At 64.8% G+C, this 16,544-nt stretch overlaps 5 non-coding genes across 5 annotated transcripts; all 5 read left to right on the top strand.

The window, feature by feature from the left end:
* The first annotated feature begins 1,085 nt into the window (after positions 1-1,085).
* On the top strand, positions 1,086-1,204 carry LOC133070943 (5S ribosomal RNA). Its single transcript, XR_009696329.1, has one exon. It is a non-coding gene; the product is annotated as a 5S ribosomal RNA (ribosomal RNA).
* A 3,492-nt stretch (positions 1,205-4,696) lies between these two features.
* LOC133070945 (5S ribosomal RNA) lies at positions 4,697-4,815 on the top strand. The gene has a single exon (XR_009696331.1). It is a non-coding gene; the product is annotated as a 5S ribosomal RNA (ribosomal RNA).
* Positions 4,816-8,311: 3,496 nt separating this feature from the next.
* LOC133070946 (5S ribosomal RNA) lies at positions 8,312-8,430 on the top strand. Its single transcript, XR_009696332.1, has one exon. It is a non-coding gene; the product is annotated as a 5S ribosomal RNA (ribosomal RNA).
* A 3,495-nt stretch (positions 8,431-11,925) lies between these two features.
* Positions 11,926-12,044, top strand: LOC133070947 (5S ribosomal RNA). Its single transcript, XR_009696333.1, has one exon. It is a non-coding gene; the product is annotated as a 5S ribosomal RNA (ribosomal RNA).
* A 1,922-nt stretch (positions 12,045-13,966) lies between these two features.
* Positions 13,967-14,085, top strand: LOC133070948 (5S ribosomal RNA). The gene has a single exon (XR_009696334.1). It is a non-coding gene; the product is annotated as a 5S ribosomal RNA (ribosomal RNA).
* Positions 14,086-16,544: the final 2,459 nt, after the last annotated feature.

The following is a 16,544-nucleotide window of genomic DNA, read 5'->3' on the forward strand; positions in this document are numbered from 1 at the left end:
GCCCCAGGGCACCGCGTCCAGCTGGGGCCCGGGGCCCAAGGCTGACGCCCCCTCCCTTGGGAAAGCTGCTTCTTCCGCCTGGGGTCTCTCTGAGGTGGGTCAGGGACTGTGCCACTGTGTCTGTCTCGGATCGGATGCCATCCTCTCTCCCGTGTCTGCCTCCCGTTTTCTCTCCGTCAGTCGCTGTGTCTCCCTCTGTGTGTGTGTGTGTGTGTGTGTGTGTGTGTGTGTGTGTGTGTGTCTGCGCGCGGGGGCCGGTCTGTCTGTCCGCCTGCCTCTCCCTCTCGCCGTCTTCGAGTCTGTCTCTGAACCTCCGTCTCTTTCTGCCTCTGCGTCTCCTGACACCCGGCCTCCCGTCCCTTCCTCTGGCCCCGGCCTCTCACAGGTTGCTGGGGCCCTGGCTCTGGCTGACGAGCCTGCGCCGGCCGGCTTGTCTCACTTGGCGTGGGTGCGTGCGAGTGTCTTGTGTGTCTGTCCGTGTGCCTGCCTGTCGGCCGTCTGCTCTCTCAGGACGGTCCTGTGCTTGGCGGGCGGCGTGGGGGCAAGTGGGGCCTCGATAGGGCGAAGGGGCGGGGCTGACGCGCTCCTGTCGGCCGCGCTGCTGGCTCCCGGTGGGTTTGGGCACCGGGCAGGTGCGGGGCAGGATGGGCGCTCAGGGCCCCAGCTGGGCTGCGCAGGAGGTTCAGAGGCCCGCGGGCGGCGGGCAGCGGCGGGCCCGGAAGCCAGAGACCTCCGGGGCAAGCTGGCCCTGTGCAGCGAACGGGATGGGGCTGGGGGCGCCGCCCAGCGGGGGCGGGCCTGCAGAGGCCCGGGGTGGGAGAGCGCCGAGACCTCCGCGCCCCTCCCGCCCCCGCACGCACGCACGGTGATGGGGAGCGGGGGCGGGGCGGCGTCGGCCGGCCGCCGGGCTGCCGGCCCTGGCCGGCCGGAGTCCGGTGGCGGGTCGTCCGGCTCAGGTACAGCGCGCGGCCCGTGGAGAGGTGCGGCCGGCTGACCCGCCCGGCAGGCAGGTCACAGCGAAAGGGAGGCGCGGCGCGGCGCGGCGCGGCGCGGGGCTCTTAGGGCGCTTGGAGGCAGCCGCCTCCGTCTACGGCCATACCACCCTGAACGCGCCCGATCTCGTCTGATCTCGGAAGCTAAGCAGGGTCGGGCCTGGTTAGTACTTGGATGGGAGACCGCCTGGGAATACCGGGTGCTGTAGGCTTTTTGCCTCCCCTCTCCTTTAGCCCCCGCCCCCACTCCCGCCCCACACCTCCCCCAGCCCCACCCGTGGCGTGGCCTGCACCGCAAGCCGCCCCCCACCCCCACCCCTGGCCCCTCGCACCCCACCGCGCTCACAGCCGTCGGTCGCCTGCCTTCCAGCCGGCGGCCCTCGCAGGCAGCAGCGGCGTCCCATCTCTTGGATCCCCGCGGCCCCAGCCCCTCCCCGGGTGGATGCCCCGGGCCTGGGGGGCGGGGGTCCGACGCCCGGCTGCCTCTGCGCGGCCCGAGAGCCCCTCCGCTTTCGGCTTCCAAAAAACCAGATGACCTTCCGGTCTCCGTCTGGGGCTCGCTAGGCAAGCCTCAGGTAATCCTGGGGACTGCCCCACGCCCCAGCCCCACCCGCAACCGTAGTGCCATCCTCGCACGCGACTGCGCGTGCTCTCCCGCGGGCTCACACACACACACACACACACAAAGACACACACACACCCCCACCTTCACCCACACACCCACCCTGCCGCCGAGACGTGTCAGGAGACAGAAACCACAGGTAAGGGAGATGGAGAAAGAGGGAGAGAGAAACAGCAAGAGGACCACACAGGCTTCCCAACCCTCGGCCTCCACACCCTCGGCCCTCCATTCTGGGTATCCCCCCGGACCCCAGTCGGCCCGCCCACACCCTTGCCCCCTGACACACTCGCACACACACTCTCACACACTCACCCTCTGGCCTTTGGGCGGGGGCTGGGTCTTGCCTTAGGTAGCCAAGCTGAAGGGGACCTTTGAGACCTCGGCTGCCAAGACGTCTTGGGGACCCCACGGGGCTCTGCCAGCCCCAGGGCACCGCGTCCAGCTGGGGCCCGGGGCCCAAGGCTGACGCCCCCTCCCTTGGGAAAGCTGCTTCTTCCGCCTGGTCTCTCTCGGAGGTGGGTCAGGGACTGTGCCACTGTGTCTGTCTCGGATCGGATGCCATCCTCTCTCCCGTGTCTGCCTCCCGTTTTCTGTCCGTCAGTCGCTGTGTCTCCGTGTGTGTGTGTGTGTGTGTGTGTGTGTGTGTGTGTGTGTGTGGTGTTGGGTCACAGGGTGTGAAGCTCTGTGTGTGTGTGTGTGTGTGTGTGTGTGTGTGTGTGTGTGGTGTTGGATCAGAGTGCGGGAAACTGCGTTGCCTAGAACAGAGTTTAGTTGTCAATGAAGGAGATGTAGAGCCAGAATGGGCTTCCCAGGTGGTGCTAGCAGTAAAGAACCTGTCTGCCCATGCAGGGAATGAAGGAGATGTGGGTTTGATACCTGGGTTGGGAAGATCCCCTGGAGGACGGCATGACAACCTACTTCAGTATGCTTGCCTGGAGGATCCTACAGTAAGAGGAGCCTGGCGGGCTACAGCCCATGGGGTCACAGTCAGGCAGGACTGAAGCAACGTGGCACCCAAGCATGCACACAGAGGCAGAGTATGAAGGATCTTGATTCTGGGCAGAAGGTTAATATCTCATTGTGGGTTCTCAGGCAGAGAAGCAGCAGCAAGGCAGTCACAGCCTTCTGAGAGAAGAACAGGTAAGACAGAGGGTTAAATTTAGAGGCGGTTTGTAAGTGGGCAGTGACAGCAATGCTTAAAACCAATAACGTCCACGTGTTAACTCCTTGACTCCAGAATCCACAAAACCGGGTCCTCCTGTGCACGTATTATAGGAAGCACTTGAAGACAACAAGGACTTGGTGCTTACCAAGCTCGTAGAGGACGGAATTGCTTTTGCCTTTCCAAGAGCATTAGCGCCTGTGCAGACATAGGTTCCTTCACTTTCAAGGGAAAGGTTCTGCAACAAAAGGGATCCATTGAAAAGCAAGGAAATACTGTCACTCAGAGATTCTCCTACCATCAAGCAAGTAACATTAGGATGAGGCACACCATCGGAATAAAAACAGATATGACCCGAACGCCCTCAAGCCGAAGCCTATCTTCCAGCCAACAGGGCCTTTGGCCAGCCGGCCAGCCAGTCAGCGGGCATGGCGGGTAGCAGCGTGCCAACTTTTGGATCGCCACGGCCATAGCCCCTCTGCGGGAGGATGACCGGGGCCCCGACTCCCAACGCAGACCTGGGTTGCCTCCAAGAGGCCGGAGGGCCACTCCGCATTCGGATTGCAAGAAACAAGATGACCGTCCGGTATGCTTGGACCCCCCTACATGATATGCAACCCCCCAGCTCCACACCCTTCCCCCTCCATTCTGGGTATCCCACCCCCCCGGACCCCAGTCGGCCCGCCCACACCCTTGCCCCCTGACACTCTCAAACACACACTCACACTCTCATCCTCTGGCCTTTGGGCGGGGGCTGGGTCTTCCCTTATTAGGTAGCCAAGCGGAAGGGGACCTTTGAGACCTCGGCTGCCAAGACGTCTTGGGGACCCCACGGGGCTCTGCCAGCCCCAGGGCACCGCGTCCAGCTGGGGCCCGGGGCCCAAGGCTGACGCCCCCTCCCTTGGGAAAGCTGCTTCTTCCGCCTGGGGTCTCTCTGAGGTGGGTCAGGGACTGTGCCACTGTGTCTGTCTCGGATCGGATGCCATCCTCTCTCCCGTGTCTGCCTCCCGTTTTCTCTCCGTCAGTCGCTGTGTCTCCCTCTGTGTGTGTGTGTGTGTGTGTGTGTGTGTGTGTGTCTGCGCGCGGGGGCCCGTCTGTCTGTCCGCCTGCCTCTCCCTCTCGCCGTCTTCGAGTCTGTCTCTGAACCTCCGTCTCTTTCTGCCTCTGCGTCTCCTGACACCCGGCCTCCCGTCCCTTCCTCTGGCCCCGGCCTCTCACAGGTTGCTGGGGCCCTGGCTCTGGCTGACGAGCCTGCGCCGGCCGGCTTGTCTCACTTGGCGTGGGTGCGTGCGAGTGTCTTGTGTGTCTGTCCGTGTGCCTGCCTGTCGGCCGTCTGCTCTCTCAGGACGGTCCTGTGCTTGGCGGGCGGCGTGGGGGCAAGTGGGGCCTCGATAGGGCGAAGGGGCGGGGCTGACGCGCTCCTGTCGGCCGCGCTGCTGGCTCCCGGTGGGTTTGGGCACCGGGCAGGTGCGGGGCAGGATGGGCGCTCAGGGCCCCAGCTGGGCTGCGCAGGAGGTTCAGAGGCCCGCGGGCGGCGGGCAGCGGCGGGCCCGGAAGCCAGAGACCTCCGGGGCAAGCTGGCCCTGTGCAGCGAACGGGATGGGGCTGGGGGCGCCGCCCAGCGGGGGCGGGCCTGCAGAGGCCCGGGGTGGGAGAGCGCCGAGACCTCCGCGCCCCTCCCGCCCCCGCACGCACGCACGGTGATGGGGAGCGGGGGCGGGGCGGCGTCGGCCGGCCGCCGGGCTGCCGGCCCTGGCCGGCCGGAGTCCGGTGGCGGGTCGTCCGGCTCAGGTACAGCGCGCGGCCCGTGGAGAGGTGCGGCCGGCTGACCCGCCCGGCAGGCAGGTCACAGCGAAAGGGAGGCGCGGCGCGGCGCGGCGCGGCGCGGGGCTCTTAGGGCGCTTGGAGGCAGCCGCCTCCGTCTACGGCCATACCACCCTGAACGCGCCCGATCTCGTCTGATCTCGGAAGCTAAGCAGGGTCGGGCCTGGTTAGTACTTGGATGGGAGACCGCCTGGGAATACCGGGTGCTGTAGGCTTTTTGCCTCCCCTCTCCTTTAGCCCCCGCCCCCACTCCCGCCCCACACCTCCCCCAGCCCCACCCGTGGCGTGGCCTGCACCGCAAGCCGCCCCCCACCCCCACCCCTGGCCCCTCGCACCCCACCGCGCTCACAGCCGTCGGTCGCCTGCCTTCCAGCCGGCGGCCCTCGCAGGCAGCAGCGGCGTCCCATCTCTTGGATCCCCGCGGCCCCAGCCCCTCCCCGGGTGGATGCCCCGGGCCTGGGGGGCGGGGGTCCGACGCCCGGCTGCCTCTGCGCGGCCCGAGAGCCCCTCCGCTTTCGGCTTCCAAAAAACCAGATGACCTTCCGGTCTCCGTCTGGGGCTCGCTAGGCAAGCCTCAGGTAATCCTGGGGACTGCCCCACGCCCCAGCCCCACCCGCAACCGTAGTGCCATCCTCGCACGCGACTGCGCGTGCTCTCCCGCGGGCGCACACACACACACACACACACACACACACACACACACAAAGACACACACACCCCCACCTTCACCCACACACCCACCCTGCCGCCGAGACGTGTCAGGAGACAGAAACCACAGGTAAGGGAGATGGAGAAAGAGGGAGAGAGAAACAGCAAGAGGACCACACAGGCTTCCCAACCCTCGGCCTCCACACCCTCGGCCCTCCATTCTGGGTATCCCCCCGGACCCCAGTCGGCCCGCCCACACCCTTGCCCCCTGACACACTCGCACACACACTCTCACACACTCACCCTCTGGCCTTTGGGCGGGGGCTGGGTCTTGCCTTAGGTAGCCAAGCTGAAGGGGACCTTTGAGACCTCGGCTGCCAAGACGTCTTGGGGACCCCACGGGGCTCTGCCAGCCCCAGGGCACCGCGTCCAGCTGGGGCCCGGGGCCCAAGGCTGACGCCCCCTCCCTTGGGAAAGCTGCTTCTTCCGCCTGGTCTCTCTCGGAGGTGGGTCAGGGACTGTGCCACTGTGTCTGTCTCGGATCGGATGCCATCCTCTCTCCCGTGTCTGCCTCCCGTTTTCTGTCCGTCAGTCGCTGTGTCTCCGTGTGTGTGTGTGTGTGTGTGTGTGTGGTGTTGGGTCACAGGGTGTGAAGCTCTCTGTGTGTGTGTGTGTGTGTGTGTGTGTGTGTGTGTGTGTGTGTGTGGTGTTGGATCAGAGTGCGGGAAACTGCGTTGCCTAGAACAGAGTTTAGTTGTCAATGAAGGAGATGTAGAGCCAGAATGGGCTTCCCAGGTGGTGCTAGCAGTAAAGAACCTGTCTGCCCATGCAGGGAATGAAGGAGATGTGGGTTTGATACCTGGGTTGGGAAGATCCCCTGGAGGACGGCATGACAACCTACTTCAGTATGCTTGCCTGGAGGATCCTACAGTAAGAGGAGCCTGGCGGGCTACAGCCCATGGGGTCACAGTCAGGCAGGACTGAAGCAACGTGGCACCCAAGCATGCACACAGAGGCAGAGTATGAAGGATCTTGATTCTGGGCAGAAGGTTAATATCTCATTGTGGGTTCTCAGGCAGAGAAGCAGCAGCAAGGCAGTCACAGCCTTCTGAGAGAAGAACAGGTAAGACAGAGGGTTAAATTTAGAGGCGGTTTGTAAGTGGGCAGTGACAGCAATGCTTAAAACCAATAACGTCCACGTGTTAACTCCTTGACTCCAGAATCCACAAAACCGGGTCCTCCTGTGCACGTATTATAGGAAGCACTTGAAGACAACAAGGACTTGGTGCTTACCAAGCTCGTAGAGGACGGAATTGCTTTTGCCTTTCCAAGAGCATTAGCGCCTGTGCAGACATAGGTTCCTTCACTTTCAAGGGAAAGGTTCTGCAACAAAAGGGATCCATTGAAAAGCAAGGAAATACTGTCACTCAGAGATTCTCCTACCATCAAGCAAGTAACATTAGGATGAGGCACACCATCGGAATAAAAACAGATATGACCCGAACGCCCTCAAGCCGAAGCCTATCTTCCAGCCAACAGGGCCTTTGGCCAGCCGGCCAGCCAGTCAGCGGGCATGGCGGGTAGCAGCGTGCCAACTTTTGGATCGCCACGGCCATAGCCCCTCTGCGGGAGGATGACCGGGGCCCCGACTCCCAACGCAGACCTGGGTTGCCTCCAAGAGGCCGGAGGGCCACTCCGCATTCGGATTGCAAGAAACAAGATGACCGTCCGGTATGCTTGGACCCCCCTACATGATATGCAACCCCCCAGCTCCACACCCTTCCCCCTCCATTCTGGGTATCCCACCCCCCCGGACCCCAGTCGGCCCGCCCACACCCTTGCCCCCTGACACTCTCAAACACACACTCACACTCTCATCCTCTGGCCTTTGGGCGGGGGCTGGGTCTTCCCTTATTAGGTAGCCAAGCGGAAGGGGACCTTTGAGACCTCGGCTGCCAAGACGTCTTGGGGACCCCACGGGGCTCTGCCAGCCCCAGGGCACCGCGTCCAGCTGGGGCCCGGGGCCCAAGGCTGACGCCCCCTCCCTTGGGAAAGCTGCTTCTTCCGCCTGGGGTCTCTCTGAGGTGGGTCAGGGACTGTGCCACTGTGTCTGTCTCGGATCGGATGCCATCCTCTCTCCCGTGTCTGCCTCCCGTTTTCTCTCCGTCAGTCGCTGTGTCTCCCTCTGTGTGTGTGTGTGTGTGTGTGTGTGTGTGTGTCTGCGCGCGGGGGCCCGTCTGTCTGTCCGCCTGCCTCTCCCTCTCGCCGTCTTCGAGTCTGTCTCTGAACCTCCGTCTCTTTCTGCCTCTGCGTCTCCTGACACCCGGCCTCCCGTCCCTTCCTCTGGCCCCGGCCTCTCACAGGTTGCTGGGGCCCTGGCTCTGGCTGACGAGCCTGCGCCGGCCGGCTTGTCTCACTTGGCGTGGGTGCGTGCGAGTGTCTTGTGTGTCTGTCCGTGTGCCTGCCTGTCGGCCGTCTGCTCTCTCAGGACGGTCCTGTGCTTGGCGGGCGGCGTGGGGGCAAGTGGGGCCTCGATAGGGCGAAGGGGCGGGGCTGACGCGCTCCTGTCGGCCGCGCTGCTGGCTCCCGGTGGGTTTGGGCACCGGGCAGGTGCGGGGCAGGATGGGCGCTCAGGGCCCCAGCTGGGCTGCGCAGGAGGTTCAGAGGCCCGCGGGCGGCGGGCAGCGGCGGGCCCGGAAGCCAGAGACCTCCGGGGCAAGCTGGCCCTGTGCAGCGAACGGGATGGGGCTGGGGGCGCCGCCCAGCGGGGGCGGGCCTGCAGAGGCCCGGGGTGGGAGAGCGCCGAGACCTCCGCGCCCCTCCCGCCCCCGCACGCACGCACGGTGATGGGGAGCGGGGGCGGGGCGGCGTCGGCAGGCCGCCGGGCTGCCGGCCCTGGCCGGCCGGAGTCCGGTGGCGGGTCGTCCGGCTCAGGTACAGCGCGCGGCCCGTGGAGAGGTGCGGCCGGCTGACCCGCCCGGCAGGCAGGTCACAGCGAAAGGGAGGCGCGGCGCGGCGCGGCGCGGCGCGGGGCTCTTAGGGCGCTTGGAGGCAGCCGCCTCCGTCTACGGCCATACCACCCTGAACGCGCCCGATCTCGTCTGATCTCGGAAGCTAAGCAGGGTCGGGCCTGGTTAGTACTTGGATGGGAGACCGCCTGGGAATACCGGGTGCTGTAGGCTTTTTGCCTCCCCTCTCCTTTAGCCCCCGCCCCCACTCCCGCCCCACACCTCCCCCAGCCCCACCCGTGGCGTGGCCTGCACCGCAAGCCGCCCCCCACCCCCACCCCTGGCCCCTCGCACCCCACCGCGCTCACAGCCGTCGGTCGCCTGCCTTCCAGCCGGCGGCCCTCGCAGGCAGCAGCGGCGTCCCATCTCTTGGATCCCCGCGGCCCCAGCCCCTCCCCGGGTGGATGCCCCGGGCCTGGGGGGCGGGGGTCCGACGCCCGGCTGCCTCTGCGCGGCCCGAGAGCCCCTCCGCTTTCGGCTTCCAAAAAACCAGATGACCTTCCGGTCTCCGTCTGGGGCTCGCTAGGCAAGCCTCAGGTAATCCTGGGGACTGCCCCACGCCCCAGCCCCACCCGCAACCGTAGTGCCATCCTCGCACGCGACTGCGCGTGCTCTCCCGCGGGCACACACACACACACACACACACACACACACACACACAAAGACACACACACCCCCACCTTCACCCACACACCCACCCTGCCGCCGAGACGTGTCAGGAGACAGAAACCACAGGTAAGGGAGATGGAGAAAGAGGGAGAGAGAAACAGCAAGAGGACCACACAGGCTTCCCAACCCTCGGCCTCCACACCCTCGGCCCTCCATTCTGGGTATCCCCCCGGACCCCAGTCGGCCCGCCCACACCCTTGCCCCCTGACACACTCGCACACACACTCTCACACACTCACCCTCTGGCCTTTGGGCGGGGGCTGGGTCTTGCCTTAGGTAGCCAAGCTGAAGGGGACCTTTGAGACCTCGGCTGCCAAGACGTCTTGGGGACCCCACGGGGCTCTGCCAGCCCCAGGGCACCGCGTCCAGCTGGGGCCCGGGGCCCAAGGCTGACGCCCCCTCCCTTGGGAAAGCTGCTTCTTCCGCCTGGTCTCTCTCGGAGGTGGGTCAGGGACTGTGCCACTGTGTCTGTCTCGGATCGGATGCCATCCTCTCTCCCGTGTCTGCCTCCCGTTTTCTGTCCGTCAGTCGCTGTGTCTCCGTGTGTGTGTGTGTGTGTGTGTGTGTGGTGTTGGGTCACAGGGTGTGAAGCTCTCTGTGTGTGTGTGTGTGTGTGTGTGTGTGTGTGTGTGTGTGTGGTGTTGGATCAGAGTGCGGGAAACTGCGTTGCCTAGAACAGAGTTTAGTTGTCAATGAAGGAGATGTAGAGCCAGAATGGGCTTCCCAGGTGGTGCTAGCAGTAAAGAACCTGTCTGCCCATGCAGGGAATGAAGGAGATGTGGGTTTGATACCTGGGTTGGGAAGATCCCCTGGAGGACGGCATGACAACCTACTTCAGTATGCTTGCCTGGAGGATCCTACAGTAAGAGGAGCCTGGCGGGCTACAGCCCATGGGGTCACAGTCAGGCAGGACTGAAGCAACGTGGCACCCAAGCATGCACACAGAGGCAGAGTATGAAGGATCTTGATTCTGGGCAGAAGGTTAATATCTCATTGTGGGTTCTCAGGCAGAGAAGCAGCAGCAAGGCAGTCACAGCCTTCTGAGAGAAGAACAGGTAAGACAGAGGGTTAAATTTAGAGGCGGTTTGTAAGTGGGCAGTGACAGCAATGCTTAAAACCAATAACGTCCACGTGTTAACTCCTTGACTCCAGAATCCACAAAACCGGGTCCTCCTGTGCACGTATTATAGGAAGCACTTGAAGACAACAAGGACTTGGTGCTTACCAAGCTCGTAGAGGACGGAATTGCTTTTGCCTTTCCAAGAGCATTAGCGCCTGTGCAGACATAGGTTCCTTCACTTTCAAGGGAAAGGTTCTGCAACAAAAGGGATCCATTGAAAAGCAAGGAAATACTGTCACTCAGAGATTCTCCTACCATCAAGCAAGTAACATTAGGATGAGGCACACCATCGGAATAAAAACAGATATGACCCGAACGCCCTCAAGCCGAAGCCTATCTTCCAGCCAACAGGGCCTTTGGCCAGCCGGCCAGCCAGTCAGCGGGCATGGCGGGTAGCAGCGTGCCAACTTTTGGATCGCCACGGCCATAGCCCCTCTGCGGGAGGATGACCGGGGCCCCGACTCCCAACGCAGACCTGGGTTGCCTCCAAGAGGCCGGAGGGCCACTCCGCATTCGGATTGCAAGAAACAAGATGACCGTCCGGTATGCTTGGACCCCCCTACATGATATGCAACCCCCCAGCTCCACACCCTTCCCCCTCCATTCTGGGTATCCCACCCCCCCGGACCCCAGTCGGCCCGCCCACACCCTTGCCCCCTGACACTCTCAAACACACACTCACACTCTCATCCTCTGGCCTTTGGGCGGGGGCTGGGTCTTCCCTTATTAGGTAGCCAAGCGGAAGGGGACCTTTGAGACCTCGGCTGCCAAGACGTCTTGGGGACCCCACGGGGCTCTGCCAGCCCCAGGGCACCGCGTCCAGCTGGGGCCCGGGGCCCAAGGCTGACGCCCCCTCCCTTGGGAAAGCTGCTTCTTCCGCCTGGGGTCTCTCTGAGGTGGGTCAGGGACTGTGCCACTGTGTCTGTCTCGGATCGGATGCCATCCTCTCTCCCGTGTCTGCCTCCCGTTTTCTCTCCGTCAGTCGCTGTGTCTCCCTCTGTGTGTGTGTGTGTGTGTGTGTGTGTGTGTGTGTGTGTCTGCGCGCGGGGGCCAGTCTGTTGTCCGCCTGCCTCTCCCTCTCGCCGTCTTCGAGTCTGTCTCTGAACCTCCGTCTCTTTCTGCCTCTGCGTCTCCTGACACCCGGCCTCCCGTCCCTTCCTCTGGCCCCGGCCTCTCACAGGTTGCTGGGGCCCTGGCTCTGGCTGACGAGCCTGCGCCGGCCGGCTTGTCTCACTTGGCGTGGGTGCGTGCGAGTGTCTTGTGTGTCTGTCCGTGTGCCTGCCTGTCGGCCGTCTGCTCTCTCAGGACGGTCCTGTGCTTGGCGGGCGGCGTGGGGGCAAGTGGGGCCTCGATAGGGCGAAGGGGCGGGGCTGACGCGCTCCTGTCGGCCGCGCTGCTGGCTCCCGGTGGGTTTGGGCACCGGGCAGGTGCGGGGCAGGATGGGCGCTCAGGGCCCCAGCTGGGCTGCGCAGGAGGTTCAGAGGCCCGCGGGCGGCGGGCAGCGGCGGGCCCGGAAGCCAGAGACCTCCGGGGCAAGCTGGCCCTGTGCAGCGAACGGGATGGGGCTGGGGGCGCCGCCCAGCGGGGGCGGGCCTGCAGAGGCCCGGGGTGGGAGAGCGCCGAGACCTCCGCGCCCCTCCCGCCCCCGCACGCACGCACGGTGATGGGGAGCGGGGGCGGGGCGGCGTCGGCCGGCCGCCGGGCTGCCGGCCCTGGCCGGCCGGAGTCCGGTGGCGGATCGTCCGGCTCAGGTACAGCGCGCGGCCCGTGGAGAGGTGCGGCCGGCTGACCCGCCCGGCAGGCAGGTCACAGCGAAAGGGAGGCGCGGCGCGGCGCGGCGCGGCGCGGGGCTCTTAGGGCGCTTGGAGGCAGCCGCCTCCGTCTACGGCCATACCACCCTGAACGCGCCCGATCTCGTCTGATCTCGGAAGCTAAGCAGGGTCGGGCCTGGTTAGTACTTGGATGGGAGACCGCCTGGGAATACCGGGTGCTGTAGGCTTTTTGCCTCCCCTCTCCTTTAGCCCCCGCCCCCACTCCCGCCCCACACCTCCCCCAGCCCCACCCGTGGCGTGGCCTGCACCGCAAGCCGCCCCCCACCCCCACCCCTGGCCCCTCGCACCCCACCGCGCTCACAGCCGTCGGTCGCCTGCCTTCCAGCCGGCGGCCCTCGCAGGCAGCAGCGGCGTCCCATCTCTTGGATCCCCGCGGCCCCAGCCCCTCCCCGGGTGGATGCCCCGGGCCTGGGGGGCGGGGGTCCGACGCCCGGCTGCCTCTGCGCGGCCCGAGAGCCCCTCCGCTTTCGGCTTCCAAAAAACCAGATGACCTTCCGGTCTCCGTCTGGGGCTCGCTAGGCAAGCCTCAGGTAATCCTGGGGACTGCCCCACGCCCCAGCCCCACCCGCAACCGTAGTGCCATCCTCGCACGCGACTGCGCGTGCTCTCCCGCGGGCGCACACACACACACACACACACACACACACACACACACACAAAGACACACACACCCCCACCTTCACCCACACACCCACCCTGCCGCCGAGACGTGTCAGGAGACAGAAACCACAGGTAAGGGAGATGGAGAAAGAGGGAGAGAGAAACAGCAAGAGGACCACACAGGCTTCCCAACCCTCGGCCTCCACACCCTCGGCCCTCCATTCTGGGTATCCCCCCGGACCCCAGTCGGCCCGCCCACACCCTTGCCCCCTGACACACTCGCACACACACACTCACACTCTCATCCTCTGGCCTTTGGGCGGGGGCTGGGTCTTGCCTTAGGTAGCCAAGCTGAAGGGGACCTTTGAGACCTCGGCTGCCAAGACGTCTTGGGGACCCCACGGGGCTCTGCCAGCCCCAGGGCACCGCGTCCAGCTGGGGCCCGGGGCCCAAGGCTGACGCCCCCTCCCTTGGGAAAGCTGCTTCTTCCGCCTGGGGTCTCTCTGAGGTGGGTCAGGGACTGTGCCACTGTGTCTGTCTCGGATCGGATGCCATCCTCTCTCCCGTGTCTGCCTCCCGTTTTCTCTCCGTCAGTCGCTGTGTCTCCCTCTGTGTGTGTGTGTGTGTGTGTGTGTGTGTGTGTGTCTGCGCGCGGGGGCCCGTCTGTCTGTCCGCCTGCCTCTCCCTCTCGCCGTCTTCGAGTCTGTCTCTGAACCTCCGTCTCTTTCTGCCTCTGCGTCTCCTGACACCCGGCCTCCCGTCCCTTCCTCTGGCCCCGGCCTCTCACAGGTTGCTGGGGCCCTGGCTCTGGCTGACGAGCCTGCGCCGGCCGGCTTGTCTCACTTGGCGTGGGTGCGTGCGAGTGTCTTGTGTGTCTGTCCGTGTGCCTGCCTGTCGGCCGTCTGCTCTCTCAGGACGGTCCTGTGCTTGGCGGGCGGCGTGGGGGCAAGTGGGGCCTCGATAGGGCGAAGGGGCGGGGCTGACGCGCTCCTGTCGGCCGCGCTGCTGGCTCCCGGTGGGTTTGGGCACCGGGCAGGTGCGGGGCAGGATGGGCGCTCAGGGCCCCAGCTGGGCTGCGCAGGAGGTTCAGAGGCCCGCGGGCGGCGGGCAGCGGCGGGCCCGGAAGCCAGAGACCTCCGGGGCAAGCTGGCCCTGTGCAGCGAACGGGATGGGGCTGGGGGCGCCGCCCAGCGGGGGCGGGCCTGCAGAGGCCCGGGGTGGGAGAGCGCCGAGACCTCCGCGCCCCTCCCGCCCCCGCACGCACGCACGGTGATGGGGAGCGGGGGCGGGGCGGCGTCGGCCGGCCGCCGGGCTGCCGGCCCTGGCCGGCCGGAGTCCGGTGGCGGATCGTCCGGCTCAGGTACAGCGCGCGGCCCGTGGAGAGGTGCGGCCGGCTGACCCGCCCGGCAGGCAGGTCACAGCGAAAGGGAGGCGCGGCGCGGCGCGGCGCGGCGCGGGGCTCTTAGGGCGCTTGGAGGCAGCCGCCTCCGTCTACGGCCATACCACCCTGAACGCGCCCGATCTCGTCTGATCTCGGAAGCTAAGCAGGGTCGGGCCTGGTTAGTACTTGGATGGGAGACCGCCTGGGAATACCGGGTGCTGTAGGCTTTTTGCCTCCCCTCTCCTTTAGCCCCCGCCCCCACTCCCGCCCCACACCTCCCCCAGCCCCACCCGTGGCGTGGCCTGCACCGCAAGCCGCCCCCCACCCCCACCCCTGGCCCCTCGCACCCCACCGCGCTCACAGCCGTCGGTCGCCTGCCTTCCAGCCGGCGGCCCTCGCAGGCAGCAGCGGCGTCCCATCTCTTGGATCCCCGCGGCCCCAGCCCCTCCCCGGGTGGATGCCCCGGGCCTGGGGGGCGGGGGTCCGACGCCCGGCTGCCTCTGCGCGGCCCGAGAGCCCCTCCGCTTTCGGCTTCCAAAAAACCAGATGACCTTCCGGTCTCCGTCTGGGGCTCGCTAGGCAAGCCTCAGGTAATCCTGGGGACTGCCCCACGCCCCAGCCCCACCCGCAACCGTAGTGCCATCCTCGCACGCGACTGCGCGTGCTCTCCCGCGGGCGCGCACACACACACACACACACACACACACACACACACAAAGACACACACACCCCCACCTTCACCCACACACCCACCCTGCCGCCGAGACGTGTCAGGAGACAGAAACCACAGGTAAGGGAGATGGAGAAAGAGGGAGAGAGAAACAGCAAGAGGACCACACAGGCTTCCCAACCCTCGGCCTCCACACCCTCGGCCCTCCATTCTGGGTATCCCCCCGGACCCCAGTCGGCCCGCCCACACCCTTGCCCCCTGACACACTCGCACACACACTCTCACACACTCACCCTCTGGCCTTTGGGCGGGGGCTGGGTCTTGCCTTAGGTAGCCAAGCTGAAGGGGACCTTTGAGACCTCGGCTGCCAAGACGTCTTGGGGACCCCACGGGGCTCTGCCAGCCCCAGGGCACCGCGTCCAGCTGGGGCCCGGGGCCCAAGGCTGACGCCCCCTCCCTTGGGAAAGCTGCTTCTTCCGCCTGGTCTCTCTCGGAGGTGGGTCAGGGACTGTGCCACTGTGTCTGTCTCGGATCGGATGCCATCCTCTCTCCCGTGTCTGCCTCCCGTTTTCTGTCCGTCAGTCGCTGTGTCTCCGTGTGTGTGTGTGTGTGTGTGTGTGTGTGTGTGTGGTGTTGGGTCACAGGGTGTGAAGCTCTGTGTGTGTGTGTGTGTGTGTGTGTGTGGTGTTGGATCAGAGTGCGGGAAACTGCGTTGCCTAGAACAGAGTTTAGTTGTCAATGAAGGAGATGTAGAGCCAGAATGGGCTTCCCAGGTGGTGCTAGCAGTAAAGAACCTGTCTGCCCATGCAGGGAATGAAGGAGATGTGGGTTTGATACCTGGGTTGGGAAGATCCCCTGGAGGACGGCATGACAACCTACTTCAGTATGCTTGCCTGGAGGATCCTACAGTAAGAGGAGCCTGGCGGGCTACAGCCCATGGGGTCACAGTCAGGCAGGACTGAAGCAACGTGGCACCCAAGCATGCACACAGAGGCAGAGTATGAAGGATCTTGATTCTGGGCAGAAGGTTAATATCTCATTGTGGGTTCTCAGGCAGAGAAGCAGCAGCAAGGCAGTCACAGCCTTCTGAGAGAAGAACAGGTAAGACAGAGGGTTAAATTTAGAGGCGGTTTGTAAGTGGGCAGTGACAGCAATGCTTAAAACCAATAACGTCCACGTGTTAACTCCTTGACTCCAGAATCCACAAAACCGGGTCCTCCTGTGCACGTATTATAGGAAGCACTTGAAGACAACAAGGACTTGGTGCTTACCAAGCTCGTAGAGGACGGAATTGCTTTTGCCTTTCCAAGAGCATTAGCGCCTGTGCAGACATAGGTTCCTTCACTTTCAAGGGAAAGGTTCTGCAACAAAAGGGATCCATTGAAAAGCAAGGAAATACTGTCACTCAGAGATTCTCCTACCATCAAGCAAGTAACATTAGGATGAGGCACACCATCGGAATAAAAACAGATATGACCCGAACGCCCTCAAGCCGAAGCCTATCTTCCAGCCAACAGGGCCTTTGGCCAGCCGGCCAGCCAGTCAGCGGGCATGGCGGGTAGCAGCGTGCCAACTTTTGGATCGCCACGGCCATAGCCCCTCTGCGGGAGGATGACCGGGGCCCCGACTCCCAACGCAGACCTGGGTTGCCTCCAAGAGGCCGGAGGGCCACTCCGCATTCGGATTGCAAGAAACAAGATGACCGTCCGGTATGCTTGGACCCCCCTACATGATATGCAACCCCCCAGCTCCACACCCTTCCCCCTCCATTCTGGGTATCCCACCCCCCCGGACCCCAGTCGGCCCGCCCACACCCTTGCCCCCTGACACTCTCAAACACACACTCACACTCTCATCCTCTGGCCTTTGGGCGGGGGCTGGGTCTTCCCTTATTAGGTAGCCAAGCGGAAGGGGACCTTTGAGACCTCGGCTGCCAAGACGTCTTGGGGACCCCACGGGGCTCTGCCAGCCCCAGGGCACCGCGTCCAGCTGGGGCCCGGGGCCCAAGGCTGACGC

This window comes from Dama dama, chromosome 15, assembly GCF_033118175.1.
Source record: "Dama dama isolate Ldn47 chromosome 15, ASM3311817v1, whole genome shotgun sequence".
NCBI lineage: Eukaryota > Metazoa > Chordata > Mammalia > Artiodactyla > Cervidae > Dama > Dama dama.